The 21033-nt window shown below is 39.1% G+C and overlaps 1 protein-coding gene and 1 non-coding gene across 6 annotated transcripts in view; one reads left to right on the top strand and one right to left on the bottom strand.

Annotated features, from left to right (window-relative positions):
- Thrap3 (thyroid hormone receptor associated protein 3) overlaps positions 1–21033 on the top strand; it is a 68798-nt gene that overhangs the window by 24706 nt on the left and 23059 nt on the right. For 3 of the 5 annotated variants that reach the window (XM_074080558.1, XM_074080560.1, XM_074080561.1), the window contains exon 2: positions 1264–1366. The gene's annotated coding sequence lies outside the window, so the exon portion shown is untranslated. Of the gene's footprint in view, positions 1–1263; positions 1367–16021; positions 16147–21033 lie in introns of all 5 variants that reach the window. The other 2 variants (XM_074080559.1, XM_074080562.1) reach the window with 1 other exon arrangement.
- LOC141425312 (small nucleolar RNA SNORA28) lies at positions 3739–3864 on the bottom strand. The gene has a single exon (XR_012450379.1). It is a non-coding gene; the product is annotated as a small nucleolar RNA SNORA28 (small nucleolar RNA).

Raw genomic sequence — 21033 nt, 5'->3', positions numbered from 1 at the left:
TGCAAGAATACATGCAAAAGTATTTTGAAGGGATGAGTTTTTGAAAGTGCTATGATTTTGTTGTTACCAAATAAATCAGCAGTACTCTTTACATTGGTAAATGGTCTAACTGAATACTACATCCATCTTGGTTGACAGTCTTAACTTATCCTGTTAGTGATTTTAAGAGTAGTGTTTTTTTGGGGGAGTGTTGAGGTTTGAAACAGGATCTTGTTATATAGCCAAGGCTGGCCTCAAACTCAAGATCCTCCTGCTTCAGCCTCTTGAGTGCTAGAATTAGAGTATGCTTTTTGTTGGCTATAATGTTACCTGATTGCCATTGTTATATAGATCATGAGTTTATTGCTTAAATATTCAGTTTACTCAGCAAACACGTATCAATGTTAGGTATGTAAAGAGTTTACAGCCCAGTGAGGGAATTGACATGTTAACAGATAATGAGATGAGTGAAGGAGAGATGTGCTCAAGGTAACACTGAAGACAGTACTTAACCTACCTTGGAAGAGGCAGGGACAACTTACTGGGGAAGGAGACCCTCTTAGGAATGTGTAAATTTTTGTTAAAAGAGGAGGGATCGTTCTGTTCTGGGGACTCCATGTACAAAGAATTCAGAACCATAGCTTAAGGAAATACGTTCATTTTTCCTAGCTAAATAATCAAAGGATTCAGCTGTGTGTAAGCCCACAGGGTTCAGAGAAAGCTAAGGTGGATAGCCTGTCCCACCTTGAGTGAATGTGTAGTTGGACGCAAAAGAAAGAGGAATGTCGAGATGGCGTCTTCATATTACTTAGATCTCATGTGCCTTCCCACTTTATAGTAATATGAGTGAAAAATAGCACTTGCTTAGGGGTGAGGAGATTACTTTGTGCTTGCTGATCTTAGAATTTGGTTTTCCTATTTGTTTTAGATAACACTGTATTTAGCCTTAATGGATGACCATACTCATGGATCTGGAAACACTTAGACTAGTCGAGAAAGATGTTTCAGATTTTTGGACTTTGAGGGATGGAGATGAGGGGTTATTTTAAGTTGACATGTGTTTAGTTTAGCGTGCCTCATTTTTTTTTTTTTTTATTTCAATCATCCAATTCTTGTCAGGTTCACTAAGTTGAATTATGGATCTTGTGAGCTAGTCTTGGGACAGAAGCATGTGTCCACATGAAGTCAAGTTAAGGGCTAGAATGTTCACTACAGATTTCAAACAATAATGGAATCTGCAAGACGTGGGTAGACATTTTTATCACTTATTTCCTCTCATTTCAGAATTACGTCCTGACTTTGTAAATTGAAGAAGCCAGTAACTCTGCCAGTGTTCTTTGGAGTCAGTGTCTGGATCCAGTGCAAGTTGGATTGTTGTTCTAGTAAGGTAAATGCATGGTGGTAAAAGAAACTAATTATTTACGTATTTATTTTTGGTGAGATTGGGGTTGAACTCAGGGCTTCACTCTTCCAAAGCAGACACTATGGCTTGTGAGCCACACCTCAGTACATTTTGCTGTGGTTATTTTGGAGATGGGGTCTTGAGAACTATTTGTCCAGACTGTCCTTGAACTGTGATTCTCCTAAGTAGCTAGGATTACAGGCATAAGCCACTGGTGCCCACCTCTACTAGCTGATTTACAAAATCGGTGAGAATTGATTATCCAGAGGATTTCTAAATGGAAGTTCTTCGTTCACAAGCAGTAGTATTTGTTTAAAAAAATGTTTATATATGTGTGTGTGTGTGTATATATATATATATATAAAAACATGTTAATATTCTGGTAAACAATCTTTTCATGTATACATTACTTGGATATGTGTATGTGCTTAATCAAAATTGGCATTGTAATTTCTATTGCTGAGTTCTGGTTAACAAGGATAAGTTTTGCCCTCTTGGTGTGGTTTTGTTTTTTTTTTTTTGGTACTGAAGTTTGAACTCAGGGCCTCATGTTTGCTAGGCAAATGCTCTACCACTTAAGCCACTCTAACAACCATGTTTTGTGTTGCGTATTTTTGAGATAGGGTCTCAAGAACTGTTTGCCCAGGCTGACCTTGAACCTCTAGCCTCCTGATTTTTCCCTCCTGAGTAGTGAGAATTACAGATGTGAGTCACTACTGCCCAGAATGGGTTTTTTTTTTTTTTCCCCCTCCCTTGAGGCAGAATATTGTTATATAGCCCAGGCTGACCTCAAACTTGGCGATTGTATTGCCTCAGATTCATGAATTCTGGGATTATAGATGTATACCACTACACCAGGCTCCTCTTTACATTTTTTAATGACTCATGGCTTGTCATGATGGATGTACCATGTAATATCTAGCCTCTTTTGGTACACATTTAAGCTTTCCTTTCATTTTCTCCTATCATAGTTAACTGTGATGGACATGTGTAAATTCTTAGTACATTTGATTACTTTCCATAGTACATTTTTTTTTTTTAAGCAAAAACCAAATTTTTTTTCCCCAGCTCTGGTCAGAACTTCTAAAATATGCAAAGAACCTAGAATTCTTTCCTTAGGAAAACCATCAAAATGTAAGGAACATGACAGTAACTGTGACTTCTTTGTCAGGTTTTGGACATACATCCATACACAAAATTTTGTTTCTATAAAATATCACTACACAGAAAGTGCCTAGAGTTTCTGGGAGAATTATAGCAAAAAGGGTAGGAGTGAAAGACTCCTCAGTTTGTCAATTTTCAGGAGAGAGGAACTAGTTAAGTATGACTTGAGGATAGCAGATTATACTGTATGATAATTTTTTTATTTTTTATTTTTTATTTTTTTGGCGTTCTGGGGTTTGAACTCAGGGCCTCATGCTTGCTAGGCAGGCCCTTTACCATTTGAGCTACTCCACCAGTCCTAGGATAGCAGATTATAAGATGGAAAGAAAGCAGTGGCTATAGGGAAAAATATAGTTGCTCTTCCACTTATGATAAGGTTATATCCTGATAAACGCATTATTAGTTGAAAATACCTTAAGTAAAAGTTTCATTCAATGCAATTAACCTATTGAACATCATAGCCTAACCTAGCGTATTTTGGGTTTGTTCAAAACACATCATAGTACATTTTTTTTTTTAATATTAAAAAGCATTTTAGGGTTGGAGGTATGGCCCAAGCGGTAGAGTGCTAGCCTAGCAAGTGTGAAGCCCTGAGTTGAAACCCCAGTGTCACCAAAAACATACACAAAAAAACCCTTTTTGTTGCTATATGTGCAAATGATACCTTGTGATAGACCCATCTTCACAAGACTTAAGAAAAATAGCAGTCTCCCTATGCCTCCCTGCCCAGTCCCTAGAAGTCAGTTTTAACTTTGGTGGTTTTTTTTTTTTTTTTTTTTTTTTGTGGTATTACTGCTCTAAATTGTGACTCTTTCTCCCCCTCCATTCTGATGGTTTTTGGTAGGCTTCCCTGACCAACTCATGTATCCATCTTGTCACTCTGGTTATAATGTAATTTTGTTAAGAACAATAATCATGGTTGATGTTATTCACTACTTTTTTTGCACAACTGTTTACTTTCACGGCTGTTAATGATTATCTTTTTTGTTTTGCTTAGTGTTTTTTTCGGGAGAGGGTACTAGGGTTTGAACTCAGGTCCTTAAACTTGTTAGGCAGGTAGTATACTACCTATGTCATTGCTACCAACCCTTTTTGCTTTAGTTATTTGTCAAATAGGGTCTCAGTTTTATGACTGGGCTGGCCTGGACTGTCGATGCTTTAATTTTTTTTTTTTTTTTTTTTTTTTTTAGAATACTGTTTAAACCTATATAACAGCTTGTCTCATAGAGGATAGTACACCAGAATAGGTTAGACTTTCTTGCTATAGTAAGCTCAAATTGTGACAGACACTTTTGATCATCTACCACAGTGTTAGCCCTCCTGTTTATGCTTCCTGTGAGGCTGGGGTGACAGGTGCGTACCACTACAACCAGCTTTTTATTGGTTGAGATGGAGTCTTGCTGTTTCTCCAGACTGGCCCCCAGCTGGGATCCTCCTGATTTCTGTCTCTTGAGTAGCTAGGATTATAGATGTGAGCCACCTCGCACAGCTTAGTTTCTGTGTTCTTACCAGTAGTTTATCTCCAGATTCTAGCCAAAAGTATAAGTCTTCCTGAATACATTTAAACACTTGAAGATACCTTCTGATTTGCTTCATCCTAGACTTATGCTCCAGGCAGCAACACAGCTAAGCTGTAATGCTCACATCATCATCCTGGTAGATTTTTCTACCTCTTGTTGATTGGATTCTGTTATTTTCCCCCAGATCTTTCTCTTGTCATTATTGTTTTGAGATAGGGTCTTTGGGTAGTTAGTCCAGGTTGGCCTCCAACTTAACATCCTCCTGCCTCAGCCTCCCAAGTGTTTGGATTATAGTTGTGAACCACCATGCCCTGTGCTCTTTTGGTTTGGTTTGGTTTGGTTTGGTTTTTTGGCAGTGCTGGGGTTTGATCTCGGGGCCTAATGCTTGCTAGTCAGGAGCTTCTTGAGCCCACTCTGCCAGCCTTTTTTTTTGTTCAGTTGTGTTTGTATTTAAAAGATCCCCCCCTCTGCCCCAACTCATTTGTTGAAGTGCTGATGATATAAGTAATTTTTTCAGTGGGAAAGTCTTGGTGGATAGAAACTGGAAACTACAAAAATGACAAGTTTATTTATTTATTTTTTTGGTGGTCCTGGGATTTGAACTGAGGGCCTTGCACTTGTTAGCTATATGGACCATGCCTTCAGTCTGAATGACATTTAGATGAAAATACTGGATTGGGTTCAAAAGTTGGGCATTTGAAAAGACAAAGTCATTATCTCCTAAAGCAGTCTACTTTAAGAAAAGTAGCTTGTGAGTCACATGAAGCTTTAAATTTTCTAGTAATATTTTTGAAAACAGATAAAATGAATTTTAATGATGTATTTTACGTAATTTAATATTTCTGACATTTCATTTCAACCTGTAACTAATATAAAAAGTTACATGAGATATTTTGCATTCTATTTTTTGTACTAAGTCTTTGAAATCCTCTCTTTGAATACCTACAGCTCATCTCAGATAACACCAGCTACATTTTGAGTGCTTAGTAGCCATATATACTGGATAATGCAGCTTGAAGAATTCACACTTATGGGGTTGGGGTGTGACTCAGTGGTAGAGCACTTGCCTAGACTGTGCAAGGCCCTGGGTTCCATTCCCACAGTACCAAAAAAAACCCTACTTCTGAAAGAACAGATAAACTGGTATTATTTAGACGTTGAATGATAGAAGTTTTCTATTTCCTGCATGGGGGCAGGAAACGTTTCTCTTTTTCTCCCTGCCTTTGTTTATACTTAACCCTGTTATGCTAAAATAAATCCTTGCTAAAACTTCAAAAAAAAAAATATAAAAAACATGTCATGTTCCAGACATAATAAATAAAGCAATGATATACTAATATATGGCAAAATAAGCTTACATATTTCTTCCTCTAAATCTCTGTGATAAGACTTGTTTTGGGAAGAGGATTTGATTTTTAAAAAGATGTATTGGGGGGGGAATTGATGCATACCTGTAATTCCAGCTCTCGAGAGGTAAAGACAAGAGGATCATGAGTTAAAGGCCAGCCTGGGCTGCTTAGTGGGACTCTTACCTTAAAAAAACTTGTAAAAGACAAATGTATGTAATTGATCTCAAATAATTTTTCCTAAGAATTATATCTTTCTGCCGGGCACTAGTGACTCACACCTGTAATCCTAGCTACTCAGGAGGCAGAGATCAGTGTGGTTTGAAGCCACCCCAGGCAAAAAGTTAGAGAGACCCTATTTTTGTTGTTGTTGTTGCGGTACTGGGGCTTGAACTCAGAGCCTACACATTGGGCCACTCCACCAGCCCTTTTTTGTGATGGGTTTTCTCAAGATAGGGTCTCTAGAATTACTTGCCTGGGCTGGCTTTGAACCACCATCCTCCTGATCTGTGCCTCCTGAGTAGCAAGGATTACAACAGTGAGCCACTGATGCCTGGCTAAGGACCCTATCTTGAAAAAACCATCACAAAAGTGGAAGTAGAGTGGCTCAAGTGTAGGCAAACCCCAGTACTGCCAAAAAAAAATATGTTTATCTATACACACACACACACACACACACACACACACATGTTTTGTGTAACATGAAACAAATGTATGTATCAGTGGTGATTGTGGGGATGATTACTTGCTTATAGAGACCACAGACCTAGTCCTTAAAATCTGCAACAAATATCCATAGCTCACTTGATTCTGGATCCATTTTTAAATTTCATGAGTTAGAGTTTTGATGGACAGTCAGTTTTTTAAAGCTGTGTAGGTGATTGCTGCATGTACAGCTATAAGAAGCTTTAGTAATAACATCTTTTTCCTTTTATTCCTTTCTTTCCTTCCTTCCTTCCTTTCTTCCTCCCTTCCTTTCCTTTCCTTCCTCCCTTCCTCCCTTCCTCCCTTCCTTCCCTCCCTTCCCTTTTCTTTTCCTCTCCTCTCCTCTCCTTTCCCTTCCTTCCCTTCCTTCCCTTCCCTTCTCTTCCCTCCTCTCCTCTTCTCCGCTCCTCTCCTCCCTTCCCCTCCTCTGCTCTTTTTCTTGTGTTGGTAGTGGGGATTGGATTCAGGACCTTGCACTTGCTAGGCAGGTTCTCTACCAACTGAGCCACTCCACTAGCCCTTTTTGTTGTTGGCTACTTTTTTGAGTTAGGATCTCAATTTATGTCTGGGCTAACCTGGACTGTGATCCTTCTATTTGTGCTTCACCACCTAGCTAGGATGACAGGTGTGCACCATGAACTCAGATATTGGTTGAGATGGGGTCTTATCCTGCTGGCCTGGAACTGAGATTTTCCCGATCTTTGCCTCCCAAGTAGCTAGGATTATGTTCTTTTTCTTTTCTTTTTAGAGGGTACTGACTTTTGAACTCAGAGCCTCATGCTTGCTTGAGCCATGTCCCCAGCCTTTGTTTCCTTCTCTTTTCCTGAGGCAGGGTCTCAGTATGTTGCTCAGGCTGGCCTTGAACTCCTGGGTTGAGGTTACCTCACTGTCTTAGCCTACCCAGTAGTTGGGACTATGGGAATGGGTCAGTGCGCCTGGCTATATAGTAATACTTTCACTTCAGAAGTAGCTAAATGTAACAGTTGGCTGCTTAGTTTAGTGTTAATCATGACAGCTTGGAAGGAAACCATCAGTTACTAGTTAACATAGATTATAGTGTCTTTATTAAGTTAGGAAAACTGAGTGTTTCTCTAAGAAACAAGAAAATATTCCCAATGGTAACACATACTCATTTAAAAGGGCAACTGAAATTACTGTTACCCTCTCTGAGGGACATAGGAGAGGAGCCTCTGGGGTGAGTCAGAGATTCTTTCAGCTGCCAGCTATGCTGTTCATTCTGTTTCCTTAATGATGAAACATTAATTGCAGAGGTGATTCTGAGCTTAATAGACACCCATTGAGTAAATGCTCAAGAGACATCACACGTTGCCTACACTGGGGACATTGTGATGAAAAAGTTTTAAATGAATAGCCCCTGTGCTTGTTGTTAATTTTCCCTAGCATCAAAGAGATTCACCTTCCAAAGGTGAGTGTAACCTTTTGTCCTATGTCTTCCTTGATAGTATGATTTTTTTTCTTCTGGTGTATCTGTTCAGTGTAACACATGCTAGTTTAGCTAATAAAAGTGTAAAACACTTTATCTGATCACCTATTAATTTTTGGGGGGTTGGGGTTTGAACTCAGGGCTTTGTGCCTCTAAAACACATGCTCTACCATTTGAGCCACAACCTCTAGTCCATTTTACTCTGGTTATTTTTGGAGACGGGAGTCTCTCCAACTATTTACCTGGTCTAGCCTCAAACTGTGATCCTCCCATCCTAGGGCTGCTGTAACAAACAAAGTATTACAAACTGGAAGGCTTGAATAATAGCAGTTTTAATGTTTTACAGTTCTGGAGTCTAGAAGTTAAAAATCATGGTGTTGGCAGAGTTGGTGCCTTTTGAGAGCTGTGAGGAAATAATTTATTCTCTTTGGCTTATAAATGGCCCCTCTTCTCCCTGTCTCTTCACATTATTTTCTTGCAGCATATTTCCGCCTCCACATGTCTTCTTTTCTATAAAGACACCAATGCTACTCTTCAAGTCCCTGATCCCAAATGAAGTCACATTCTGGGGATATTGGAGGTTAAGGACTTCATATTGAATTGGAAGGGTGAATGGGAGCACAATTTAATCAGAACAGTCCTGTATACCTTATGTCCAGTTTCTTCTATAATTAACAACTTACATTACTGTGGTACTTTTTTTTTTTTTATTAAGAAAATGTTAGTTCAGAAGGGGGGATGTGATTTGAGAACAATGCCACTGTAATATTTTCTCATTAAAGCAAAAGAAGTTCCAAACATAATTTCTGCCTGTGATTGCAACAGGACAGGTAACTTGCCCTTTTGTTTTCTCTATCTAGACACATGGCATGCAGAGAACAGAAAGTGTTCAGTAGTAAGAGTTGATAGAATGAATGGAAGAAAACTCTTCAAGGAGTGGGGTGCAGTGGTGTGCATCTATGATTCCAGTTATACAGGAGGTAGAGATCGGGAATATCACAGTTCAAGACCTTTTGGGGCAAAAAGACACTGGGACCTCATCTCAATAAATGCACCAGGCATGGTGTTATATGCCTGTGGTTCCAGCTATGTGTGGATATAGATAGAAGGATCATGGTTTGAGGCCACTCCTGGGCAAAACATGAGACCCTATCTATAAAATAACTGGGTCATGGCTCAAGTGGTAGAGTGCCTTCTTAGCAAGCATAAGCCCCTGAGTTGAAACCCAAGTACCAAAACACACACACAGAGCTCTTGGTTTTTAGTACTTAGCAAAACACAGCATATGTGCATATGTACTAGGCTTTTTTCTGGGGGTGCTAGGCATTGAACCCAGGGCCCTTGCATGTGCCCCTACACCCCCAGTCTGGTTTAGTGGTCTTAGTAAACCTGAGGACTTGAGACCTAAGCTTATTATATGTGTTTATTTTTCATAATTTGCAAGCATTGATTAGAATAAATAAATAAAAAATATATATATATGTACTTCCTGATGTATTCAGACTACCATATAATTTTTGATTGTGAAGAAATATATTAGCTTGAATGAATAAAGTGGCTTACTACTAGCTGGGATGTAGCTCAGTAGCAGAGCACTTGCCTAGTACGCACGAGGCCCTGGGTTGGATTTTCAGCACCACAAAAAGACAAAAATAAATAAAAGCTTTATAAATCTGTATATTCTTGCATGGATATCACACAAGAAATATTTAGTGTCCTTTTGACTGCTGTGTTTTGTGCTCCATAGAAATCTCATGAATTTTTTCTACCTTTGGGAATTACTGAGAAGTAATGTAGTCTGTTTCTTTAAAAAGTAATGGATGGAAGCAATGGAGTTTGCCAAGTGATAGGACCATTGAAAAGCAGAAAGGAAATGTGATCTCTTGCTTGCTGGCTGTGATAGAAAGAAGCCAGCAGCATGGAGTCCCTCACCTGATAGGATGGTGTAGCTGTAGCTCATTCTGGGAGCTCTTTCCCCAAGAGAGGTTGGTACTGCCTGAATTTGTTTTAGGTGGATTGCCTGCATGTGATTAAGTACAGTCAAGAAGATAAGTGGCCAAGTCCCTGGGTTCTTAGTATTTACATTTTCAAATGCATTGACTAGTTTTTAAAAAGGGACTCTTTCCACACTAAATTTTAGAATTGGTGGAATGGAAGGGGTTGGTGATTCTCATTTAAAAGCAAAAAGTTTAGTCTTTACTCTTTTGTTTTTTTTTTTATTCATTTATGCATACGATGTTTGGGTCATTTCTCCCCCCTTCCCCCCTAATCTTTACTCTTAATTCTGTTTTGGGGACATGACTGAAGTAGTAATGAGAAATGTCCTGCTCTGTGCAAACTTGAAATTTTTTTGTCAGTAATAAAGAGATGTTTCAAATCCTCATTTCATTGATGAAAAAAAACAAGCAGAGAGAGGTTAAAACACTTGCTCCTCATTAAGGGTTTGGGGTTTCCTTAAGAGTTTAGGTTAGTTTTGGTAAATTTTCCTCATTTAGGGAGCTCAGACACTTGCTTGGCACCAGTTATGGATTTCAGCCTTCATTGCCCATTAGTGGCAATGAGAAAGATTATTCCACCCTTCCTCAAGCGTCCCTATTTTGGGGAGAGAAAAAAATGAGGGAAGAAAGCAATTTGCAGTAGCCAAACAAGAAGGTGAGAGCAACATCTGTTATTAGTTGATGAGTGATGGTTGGGCTTGAAAGAAGATAAAAGATAGGATGACTCCCTGGCTGGAGAGAAGGAGCTCTTATATTCCCCATACCCACTCAGAATACAGGGCACCTGGTGGCTTCTGGGACTGAGCTCCTGTTGTACACATGGAGCCCAAAATAAAGTGAATTACAGTACTGTTAGAAAGGAAGTAGCCTCTTTTCTTTAATTTGAGGAGCTAATTAAAAGCATGGTTATTTATTTATTAGTTTGTTTTTGCTATGCAGTCTAGGATGAATTTTCTGAGGCAGATAACTTCATGTTCTAATTTTTGTCATATGAAGAAATACTAGAGCTGGGAGTTGGTGGCTCATACCTGTAACCCTAGCTACTCAGGAGGATCTCAGTTGGAAGCTAGCCCGGGCAAGTGAGACCCTAGCTTGTAAAAACCCATCACAAAAAGGGCTGGTAGAGTGGCTCAAGGTGTAGATCCTGAGTTCAAACCTCAGCACGGGAAAAAAAAAAAAAAGAGAAAAAAATAGTAGGACTAGAAAAGGAAAAACATTGACTTTTCACTGGACTTGGAATTGAACTTCTGTGAATAGTACTTAGTACTTGGCCTAGTAGTTTGCACATTGGTATTAAGCCAGACTTAACCATTCCTTAATTGCTGTTCTTTAAACTATTTCAGAGCTTACCCTCAGAGAAACTTTGCAATGCCCATGCTGGCCTCAGCCTCTTGAGTGCTGGAATTACAGTAAACGTGAGGAACTACGTGGCTCAGGAATATGCTTTTAATGCAGAGAAAGCAGTGCATAGAACTGGGTGATGTAGTTGCCCTGACATACGAATCAAGGGCCAGCACGTACTGTTTCTCTGATGATGTGGAGTTCACTGGCTCTTTTAACCTTCTAGTTTTTGAATACAGAAGAGTTCTGTGCTGAACTGTTTCAGTGACTTTTCCAAGCTGGTTCCTCCTTTGAATTTCCTTCCTGTCAACAACTATAAGGAAGAACATTGGGGAATTTATTTAGCACACAGACGCATTGTAGCTTAAGTCACCTAAAATACATGCTTTCACTAATGGAAAAGTTAGTTTCAGGGAAGTTTATAGTAAGACTAGCATTAAAAGCTTAATTGGGTATAAATTACAATGTCAGATATTTTCCCAAATGCCAAACAGTTGAAATGAACTCATAATTTTTTTTTCTTTTTTTTTTTTTCATGGTGCTGGGGATTGAACCTAGGGCCTCACACATGCTAGGCAAGCATTCTACCACCTGAACTGTGTCCCCAGCTGTTTTTTGTTGTTGTTTTGTTTTTTTATTTAAAAATTTTTTTACTTTTGTTTTTGAGACAAGGTCTTGCTGCCGTCTCTATCCTTTTCCAAAGGCTGTCCTCGGACTCCTGATCCTCTTGTCTCTGCTTCCCGAGCACCTGGGAATACAGGCATATTGCCATGCCTGCTAGTTCACAATTTTTAGAGTGGGTTTTGGGCCCCAATTGAGTTAGAAGCTTTAGCCTTTTGGGGTTCTTTTTCTTTCTCTCTCTCTCTCTTTTTTTTTTTTTTTTTGGTACTGGAACTTGATCTCAAGGTTTACACCTTGAGCTACTCTTCCAGCTCTCAGCCCTTTTTCGTGATGGCTTTTCTCAAGATGGCATCTCAAACTATTTGCCCAGCCTGACTTTGAACCATGATCCTCCTGATTTCTACTTCCTGAGTAGCTAGGATTATAGAAGTGAGCAACTGACGTCCAGTTCGGGGTTCTTAATTTGAAAAAAAAAAATTTACTGTGTAATTTTCTCTGTTGTTAAGAAGTATTCATACTTCTAAAAACAAGGTGCTGAACAGTCCAGAGTAAACGTGGCATTTTTGACTACCCTTGTCCTGTAATTGGGACTTCAAGGTTGCCCCTTGAAGTATACTTTAAATTAGTTTGAATATAATCCGAGCATAATTTGCTGTTAGATTTCTCACTTATTTGTACAGCACACATGGAGAAGAACATGAAGGTGGTAGCCATATGGATCCCTTCACTGTATGTCTCTTTTTAAAATAAAGAATGTCAAGGCTGGAGGCATGGCTCAAGTAGTAAAGCACCTGCGTGAAGTTCTGAGTACAAACCCTAGTACCTTCCCCACAAGAAAATGAATGTCTTTTTTGTCTGTTTTTGTTTTGGGGTTGATGCTAGGGTTTGAGTCTTACGCTTGCTAAGCAAGTGCTATACCACTGAGTTACATTCAGCCCTGAATGTTGGTTATTTTTGAAGCCAAATGATGGGTACACTTCAGTTTTTGTACTGTTGCTACTTTTGTGTATTTTTGAATTAACACCTCCATAATAAATGACATTTAAAAATAGCCAGAGATGGTGTCACATGCCTACTTCTACCTATTTGAGAGGCTCAGGCAGGAGGGTCACTTGAGCCCAGGAGCAGGATGCCAGTTTGGGTAACATAGCATGATGAGCTGTCTCATAAAACAAACAAAATATACCCTAGATGGCTATAAGGCCAGCCCTTCTTAACCTTCTTTAAGAATCATAAAAGAAAAAGAAGTCAGTTGTAATAAGGACTTCAAGTGACTAAAATATTTATTAATCGGTGGTACTGGGGTTTGAATTTAGGGCCTTGCACTTGCTAGTCAGTCCAGGTGTTCTACCACTTGAGCCACGCCCAAGTCCAACTTTAGTTACTTTTCAGGTAGCCTTTGCCTTCTGAGTGCCATGAGCTACCTCGAACAACTTTTTTGTCTTGTTATGTAGTCCAGGATGGCCTGGACCTCAACTTCCTCCTTTGTCAGCCTTTCAAACGCTGGGGTTATAGGTGTGTACCACCACACTCAGCAAATAGTTTTATATATTTAGCTTTGTATGGGAATTTTTTTTTTTTTATGGAGATAATCCTGCTATGTAGCCCAGGCTGGTCTAGAACTGATGATCCTCTTGCCTTACCCTTCCAAGTGCTGGAGTTATAGGTGTGTACCACCATGCCTGTTCTAGATATTTCTTAGGTTTACACCTCTCCCTTCAAATTATACATTTTTAAATCCAAGTCCTATCAAATTCCGGAGAATTCAGTATTTTAACGTTTGAGAATTTCAGTGCTTAGTTGCTGAGTCATTTTGATTGTATGACATAGGCAAACTTCTTATCTGTAAATTGTTTTATCAGCAAAATTCTCACTGACATCCCCTACCATTAAGGGGGGTGCTGGCATGTACATGTATTTTGTGTAAGTTGTAAGACCTTAGAATTGTGGTAGCATTGTTTATAGTGATTTATCTTACAGCACTGCATGAGAGCCACTTAATAGTAAATGTCAGAAAGAGGTCTCTGACTTGATTTCTTCTGCAGTTATGGGTGGGACATAAAACCTTGGCAAAGTGTTACTCTAGAGATACCGCAGCTGCTCTTGATGCTGTTTCCGTCTTTCCCTCCCCCCCTTTTCTCAGGAGATGACAGTCTCCAGAGTAAAGAATAAAATAGTAAACATGTTTAATATTCCACCTGAGCTCTGCTTTCATACCCTAATGATTCAGAGACATACAGAGCACAAATGGGGCCTGCCTGCTGCTTTGCCTAAAACTCTTTACAAGTAGTGGATTTTTGTTTTTGTTTTGTGGAACTGGGGCTTGAACTCAGGGTCTCCTGCATCCTGGGCAGGTGCTGTACCACTTGAGCCACCCTGCCACCCCCTTTTTGTATTGGATGTTTTCAAGATAGGGTCTCTGAAGCCATTTGCCCAGGCTAGCTTCGAACTCCTGGTTTTTTTTTATTATTATTACTATTACTTTTTTTATTTTATATATTTTTTTGTGTTACTGGGGTTTGAACTCAGGGCCTCATTCTTGCTAGGCAGGCACTCTACCTCTTGAGCCACTCCACCAGCCCTAGCTTCGAACTCCTGATCTCTGTCTCCTGAGTAGCTAGGATTATAAGTATGAGTCACCAGTGCCTGGCTTACTTTTTGTATTTTTGATCTGTCTATCTGTTATCTTAGGGCTTGTCCACCACAGATTTTCTCCTCCTTGTCTTTAGTGACTATTCATAGCACAGCTGTCTTGACTTGGTGGCAGGGGAATTTTATTCTAATCTGGCACTAATAAATGTAATGTGAGGGTCTTCTGAAATCAGTTTGCCCTTCTGTATCTTTGAATAAGATGGAGAAGTAATGAGTAATCTCAGTTTCTAATTTAGCAGGAGTGATATGAACTGTGTTACTTATACAAGTTTATTTGATGGATTGATTTCTTCATGTTTCTGTTTCTGTAATGAAGAGACGAGAATGAAGAGGAAATGAGAAAGGGCCTGTTGGTTCACTTTCCAAATACAAAGTGTTTAGTCCATGGCTAAACACTGGGCAAAGCACCAATGATAAAATGGAGAACACATCAGACATAGTCCCTTACTGCTTCATTTGTAGCCTCCTGGGTTTGATATTGTGAATTGTTAAACTTAGTCCTCTTGTGTTACCCAATAGTCATAAATGTAATGTGGTTCGATCTGAAAAAGTGTCCTGTTCTCTCAGCAGACAAGAGACCCAGTCCTGAGACCAGAGTGAGGAACATAAAGTCTAGCCATATGTGGGGTCAGTCTGCTGGGACTTTTCCCATTTAAAAAAATTTTTTTTGTGGTTGGGGGGCAGTACTGGAGGTTGAAGTCAGGGCACTGCACTTGCTAGGCAGTTTCCTTCCACTTGAGCCACTCGCCAGCTCTTTTTGTTATTTTTGAGGGGATGGCCCGGACTATGATCCTCCAACTTGTGTTTCCCTGCATAGCTGGGGATGACAGTTACACCACCATTGGGCCCAGCTGTTGGTTAAGATGGGGTCTTGTGAACTTTTTGCCTGGGCTGGCCTGGAACCATGATCCTCCCAATCTTTGCCTCCCAAGTAGTTCAGGATTACAGGCCTGAACTACCAAACCCAACTGTTTCCCATTCTTTTAAAGGTGAAATTAAAGACCTGTAAATAGCAAAGACTAAACTAATTTTGAGAACCTACTTTAAAGGCAGATGTCAAGAGGTAATATGGAACAAACCTGAAAAAAGGAAATTCAAATGCTCCAAGTCCAAAACATTTTAAACCCTGACATGATGCCACAGGTAGAAAATCTCATACCTCACTCACCTCACAGAACACAGGAGCACTAAAAATATTGATCTCTGTGTGACACTTTTATACAAATGCTCATAGCACCATTATGTATGTATAATATCCAAAAGTGGGCTGTGTGGTGGTGATTCACATCTACTACTGGCTACCTAGGAGCTAGAGATCAGGAGATTCTAAGGTTTGAAGCCAGCCTCGTGCAACTAGCTCCCGAGATCCTATCTCAGAAATACCCAACACAAAATAGGGCTGGTGGAGTGGCTCAAATTGGTAGATCGCCTGCCTGACAAGCATGAGGCCTTGAGTTCCAACCCCAGTATTGCCAAAAATACAAATAAACAAAAATGAATAGAACTAAATGTCCATCAGCTGATGAATGGATAAATAACATATGTAATATGTTTACAGTGGGATAAAAACGAAATACTGGCACATGTTAAAACATGAATGAACTTTGAAAGAAGCCATACATCAAAACCCCCATTTTCTGTGATACATCAATATTAAATATCAGTAATAGGCAAACTGCTGACAGAATGTGGTGGTTGTCTAGTATTGGCAGGAAGGAGGTTGCCAGAAAATGGAGAGCAATTTCTTGTGTGTGTATGTAAGTGAGTGAATGTTTTCAAATTGACTATGGTGATGGTTGTACTGCTCTGAATATACTAAAAATCATTGAATTGTATCCTTTAATGACTAGGTATATGGACTATATCTCAGCTGCATATTAAAAGATACTTTAAAATGAAAGGAAAGCGGATGGTCACTTTTTTTTTTTTTTCTTGACAATACTGGAGTTTGAACTCAGGACTTCGAGCTTACTGGGTAGGTACTCTGTCACTTGGCCTCTCTACCAGATCTCATTTTCTCAACATTTATAGTTTGTTAGGATCTCCTGGTACCATTACTTTAGTTTTGAAGATTAAAAAAAATAAACAGTAGGATTCAAACTTTATCAAGCTGTTTTTCCTATGTCAAACATACTTACATTTTATATATATATATATATATTACTATTATTTCTGTATCAGCTGACTAAAACAAATAGATAATTTCCTGTCTCCACAGATAAAGCTGTCCTTTACCAATAAAGTTAGTGAAAATAGATCACTGTAATTCAGAGCACCACTGCCATTTGTAGAGAAATAGCAAAATTCCACTTTGCTTTCTGTTGTTTTCAGTGTTAAACAGCTCTGTTAAATGATTTTATACATAGAGACCTGTCTTTCTAGTTCAGACTTCATTCTGTTATTTTCTACCCTGTTCTGATTAATCTTTAGAGCAGTACTACACTGAAAAGCCTGGTGTAGGCAAGCTGTATGGCAAAGAGTCCTTGTCCGTCCTGTGTCATTCCCTCATTTCCCCAGTCCCATCCTGTCCATCTCCCCCCTCCCTGCCCCAAAGAGGTTGTTGAGCTGCCCCTCCCAGGGATGCGTTTCCAGCAAGTAGAAAGGACTGATTTGTTATCCTTGGTAACAATGGTTAGGTTTCTTGTGACTTGGCTCTCCTTTTACATGAAACTCCTCTGTAACTGTAGCTTTTTGCTTTAGGCTTTCTAAAGTCATCTGTATCAGCAACATTCTTGATATCTTTCACAAGGAGTACTGGATGTTCTGAGAAGGGTAGAGCCTATTCTTCCTATTTTTTTGCATATGTTATGAATTAGAACTGGAGTAGAAGAGTGTTGTTGGTCACTATAGTGTTTTAGCTTTTTGTTTAAGAACCCATGGTAGGGGACTCCCTGAACTTGAAGAAGATGCAAATGTGTGTGATACGTATTGCCCCCTCCCCCATTATAGGTGTGTGCATCACCATGCAGTTTTCCCCTTTTAGTATTGATTAATTACAGATACTTGAGCATTTATAAACTTTTGTTGTGAATATTATAGTTAACACATTTCAGTATTTTAGCATAGGTTATGGTTGTAATATTTTAAATTAGGGATTTACTTAAAAAGTTTTTCCTTTTTTTCTTTTTGGTACTGGGGTTTGAATTCATGGCTTCACATTTGTGAGGCAGCTGTTCTGTTTCTTGAGCCACACCTCCAGCCCAAAATGGCTTTCTCTTTTTTTTTTTTTCTTCCTTAATGGGCAGAGAAAGATTTATTAATAGCATAGGCAGTCATGCCTTGGGAAGAGGCAGAGTAAATAAACACTCAGCCCATCTTCAGCCATGTTCAGGGTGTAGAAATGAGCTTTAGCTTTAAATAGACAAAGAATTACAAAAGGTATGCCTGCTTTAACAGTCACAGGTGTGGCCCTTATTCTTAAGAGATCCTAGAGAAGTTGTTATCCAGAGTCATTGTCTCCCTGGCTAGAGACCCTCAGTTGACCCAAGCCCCCAGTGCAGTACTACCAAAGATCTGATAGGGGGGAAAAAAGGAGTTTTCTTTTTTTTTTTTTTTTTTTTTTTTCTTTAAGCAGTTCTGGGGCTTCAACTCAGTGCCTGCACCTTAAGCCACCCTACCAGTCCTTTATTGTGATTTTTTTTTTTTTTTTTTTTTTGAGATAGGGTCTCACGACCTATTTGCAGGGGCTGCCTTTAAGCTTCGATCCTCCTGATCTCTGCCTCCTGAGTAGCTACGATTACAGGCATGAGCCACTGGCGCTGGGAGCCTGGCAAGTTGTCCCTTCTTAATACAGGGGTTCTCTGTATTAATTCCCATGTGGGCCACCAATTTATGTTGTCAATTTGGGAGCTATGGATTGGTAAAAGAATATATTGAGATGGAGAGTGGGAGATATCTAAAGATTTATTAGGATGCCATTAAAAAGGGAGACGATGGGAGGCAGCTGTGCAATGGGGCATAGTGCCTCAATGCTGAGACTTTTGCATTTCCTCTTGGAAGGTTTTTTCCTTCAGGAGCTTTCCCTAGATTATTGTTTCTGTCCATTGTTTTCAACATTAGTTTTCCTTTTAGAGGGTGATATTTGTTGATACTGTCATGTCTGTAGGCCTAGATCCTATTTCAGTCCTATAACCCACATTAGATAGTCTCACAAACTGTTTGCTGGGACTAGCTTCAAACTGTGATCCTCCTGATATCTGACTCCTGAGTAGCTAGGATTACAGGCATGAGCCACTGGTGTCTGGTACATTTAAGCAGATCTAAAAAAAGATTTTCTTATAATGCTCCTGCTTCTTTGAAGAAAGGGTAATGAAAACTTCCATGAAATTAATATATTTTAATAACTCAAGACAATAAGATACCATCTTTTTATGTTTCATTGCTGCAGGGAAGTAGCCGGATTTCTTGGTTAGAAGAATGCCTAAAAAGTTTAAGAAAAAATTGAGGACACTTTGTCTTAAATTTTTATAATACCAACAGTGAAGTGAGAGTTAACACCATGAGAAATACTCTGAACATGTCTTTGAGGAACTCTAGATCTCTTGAAGAAATTGAATATCCTTTGAGATAGTAAGTTTGGTATTAATAGGAAGGAGAAAAGGAAAAAAAAACACAATTGAAAAAAAAAAGTTTAAAAAGCAAAGCACCATAAAGGTATTAAAGTACAGCAGTGGGGCCATTCAGACCAGTTATGCACACTCCCAGACTGTTCACCATAGGCATTGTCGCCTGCCCAGCTCGGTTTTCATAGCCTTCTGTGGAGTCAGAGAGCTCTAAAGGACTTCGTTTTGAATTGACTTTACATATTCAGAGGGCTTGAGATCTTTTTTTGTTTCAGATTATTATTTTGGTTTCAGGTTATGGTATGCTTGTGTGACTTTCTTGCTGGATTATTAAGTCTTCTTTCCATAAAAACTATTAGTTAAAGGGCTTAAGAATATAACTTAGTGGTAGAATAATTATCCAACATGCCTGAGTCCCTGGATTTAGTCCCCACCATTGAAAAAGAAAAATCAGCTAAAACTTTTCTCAGAAGATTATATGAACCTAGTATTTGTGTGCTGAAGGACAGTAGTAGTTTATATGTAGCTTGGCCCTTTAGGGCTTCCAAGATGGGAACTCCCAGGATGGCCTATTGAAAAATTGTTTGGCACTGTTTAGTCTAGCATTGTTGCTAAATGTGAGCTCTCAATCGGCTACCCCTCAGGTTCTAAACATTGGCAAAGTATAGTAGATACTCCCAAAATGTTTACTCTGGTGAATTTACCAGGCATCCATGTGCAAGTACAATAGTGCCATAGTCTCTAAGGACTTAAGGAAAGGTGAAAGGAGTTAATATAAGTCTTCTTTATCTTTGAAAAGATAAAGATTTGGAGAAATCAAAGGTTGAGTTAAGAAAATATTTATTTATTTATTTATTTGTTTGTTTGTTTATTTTGCAGTAATGGGGTTTGAACTCAGCACATAATGCTTGCTAGGCAGGCACTTTACCATGTGAGCCATTCCACCAGCCAACAGAAAGCACAAAGTTTTGCTTTAGACACCTCAACAGGGTCAGCTTGGTGCATTTTTAATGGCTTAAAAGCTACACAATTATATATTTAATACCACAGTTTTGTTGTAAGCAAAATGTGTTCATCCAGGACCACTGATGAGCTTGGATTAGTCAAGTAGTTTGGTTGAACAGGCTTGGGCTTTGAAAACAATTTTGAGTTTTAGCTACCTTCTCAAGGGATTCTGAACCATAGACCTTGCTCCAAGTGACAAGAATTATACTTGAAATGATTTCAAAAGGGGTGGAAATTCTGCATTTGGATTTTAAATAAAGAGGATGTATGATAGAGCAGTTGTGTAATTGCAAGATGGAGAAAGACATCTTGCAGTTTAAGGAGGGTTTATTTAAAAGGACTTCAGGCCTTAGTGGCTGTGAGCTCACCCTCAGCCAACATGTGGTATAGCTTCCAGAAAGGGAAATCTTACATTACTAGTATCTAAATAGTTCTTTAGTAGACCACATTTGGAGAATTAGGTTATGTTCTGAGTATCCAAGAAGGGAATATATAAAAATGTGGTTCCCTAAATAAACTACATCAATTGTGAGAAGAATTGTTTTTACCTGAGGCACATTTTATGTCCATGAACTCCAGGATGAGCCACAGTTCTTGGGCACTGGAATTCCTCAGTCCCTGAACAGCATCTCCAGGAAGAGCAGACAGTATTGAGGAAGAAAAACTTCCTTTTGGGTAAATTTGAATTTGAGCAGAAATTAAATGCTAGGTTCTCCTAATAGGTAAAATGTGTTAAACGAATTTCCAAAATGTTACTTACTAGCCCCACTTCCTGATGTTTTAGAGCATGGAAATGGAAGAAATGTTAGAAATGGAGAAAGTTATATGTGTGACAGCAGTGAGTTTAGAGGCCTTAAAAAAGAAGCGATAAGCCGGGCATCAGTGACTCACACCTGTAATCCTAGTTACTCAGGAGGCAGAGATTAGGAGGATCGTAGTTCAAAGCCAGCCTAGACAATAGTTGGTGAGATCCTATCTCAAAAAACCCTCACAAAAAAGGGCTGGTTTTGTGGCCACCAAAAAAAAAAAAGTGACAAAATTCCTGCTACACTGTATTATTTGCTAACATCTGCTCTTTGTCTTCTTCCTTTGGCTTGCTTATTATCCATCAGAACATCTATTATAAGCTCCATGAAGGCAAGGGGTGCTTTGAATTTTTCAACATTTACCCACTGTCTAGAGTATTTTTTTTTTTGTCTTTTTGGTGGTACTGGGATTTGAGCTCAGTGTCTTATGCTTGCTAGGCAGGCAATGAACCACTGGAGTCACTCACTCTGCCAGCCCATAGAGTCTTC

This window comes from Castor canadensis, chromosome 7, assembly GCF_047511655.1.
Source record: "Castor canadensis chromosome 7, mCasCan1.hap1v2, whole genome shotgun sequence".
Taxonomy (NCBI): domain Eukaryota; kingdom Metazoa; phylum Chordata; class Mammalia; order Rodentia; family Castoridae; genus Castor; species Castor canadensis.
This window is presented reverse-complemented; position numbering and strand designations above follow the sequence as displayed.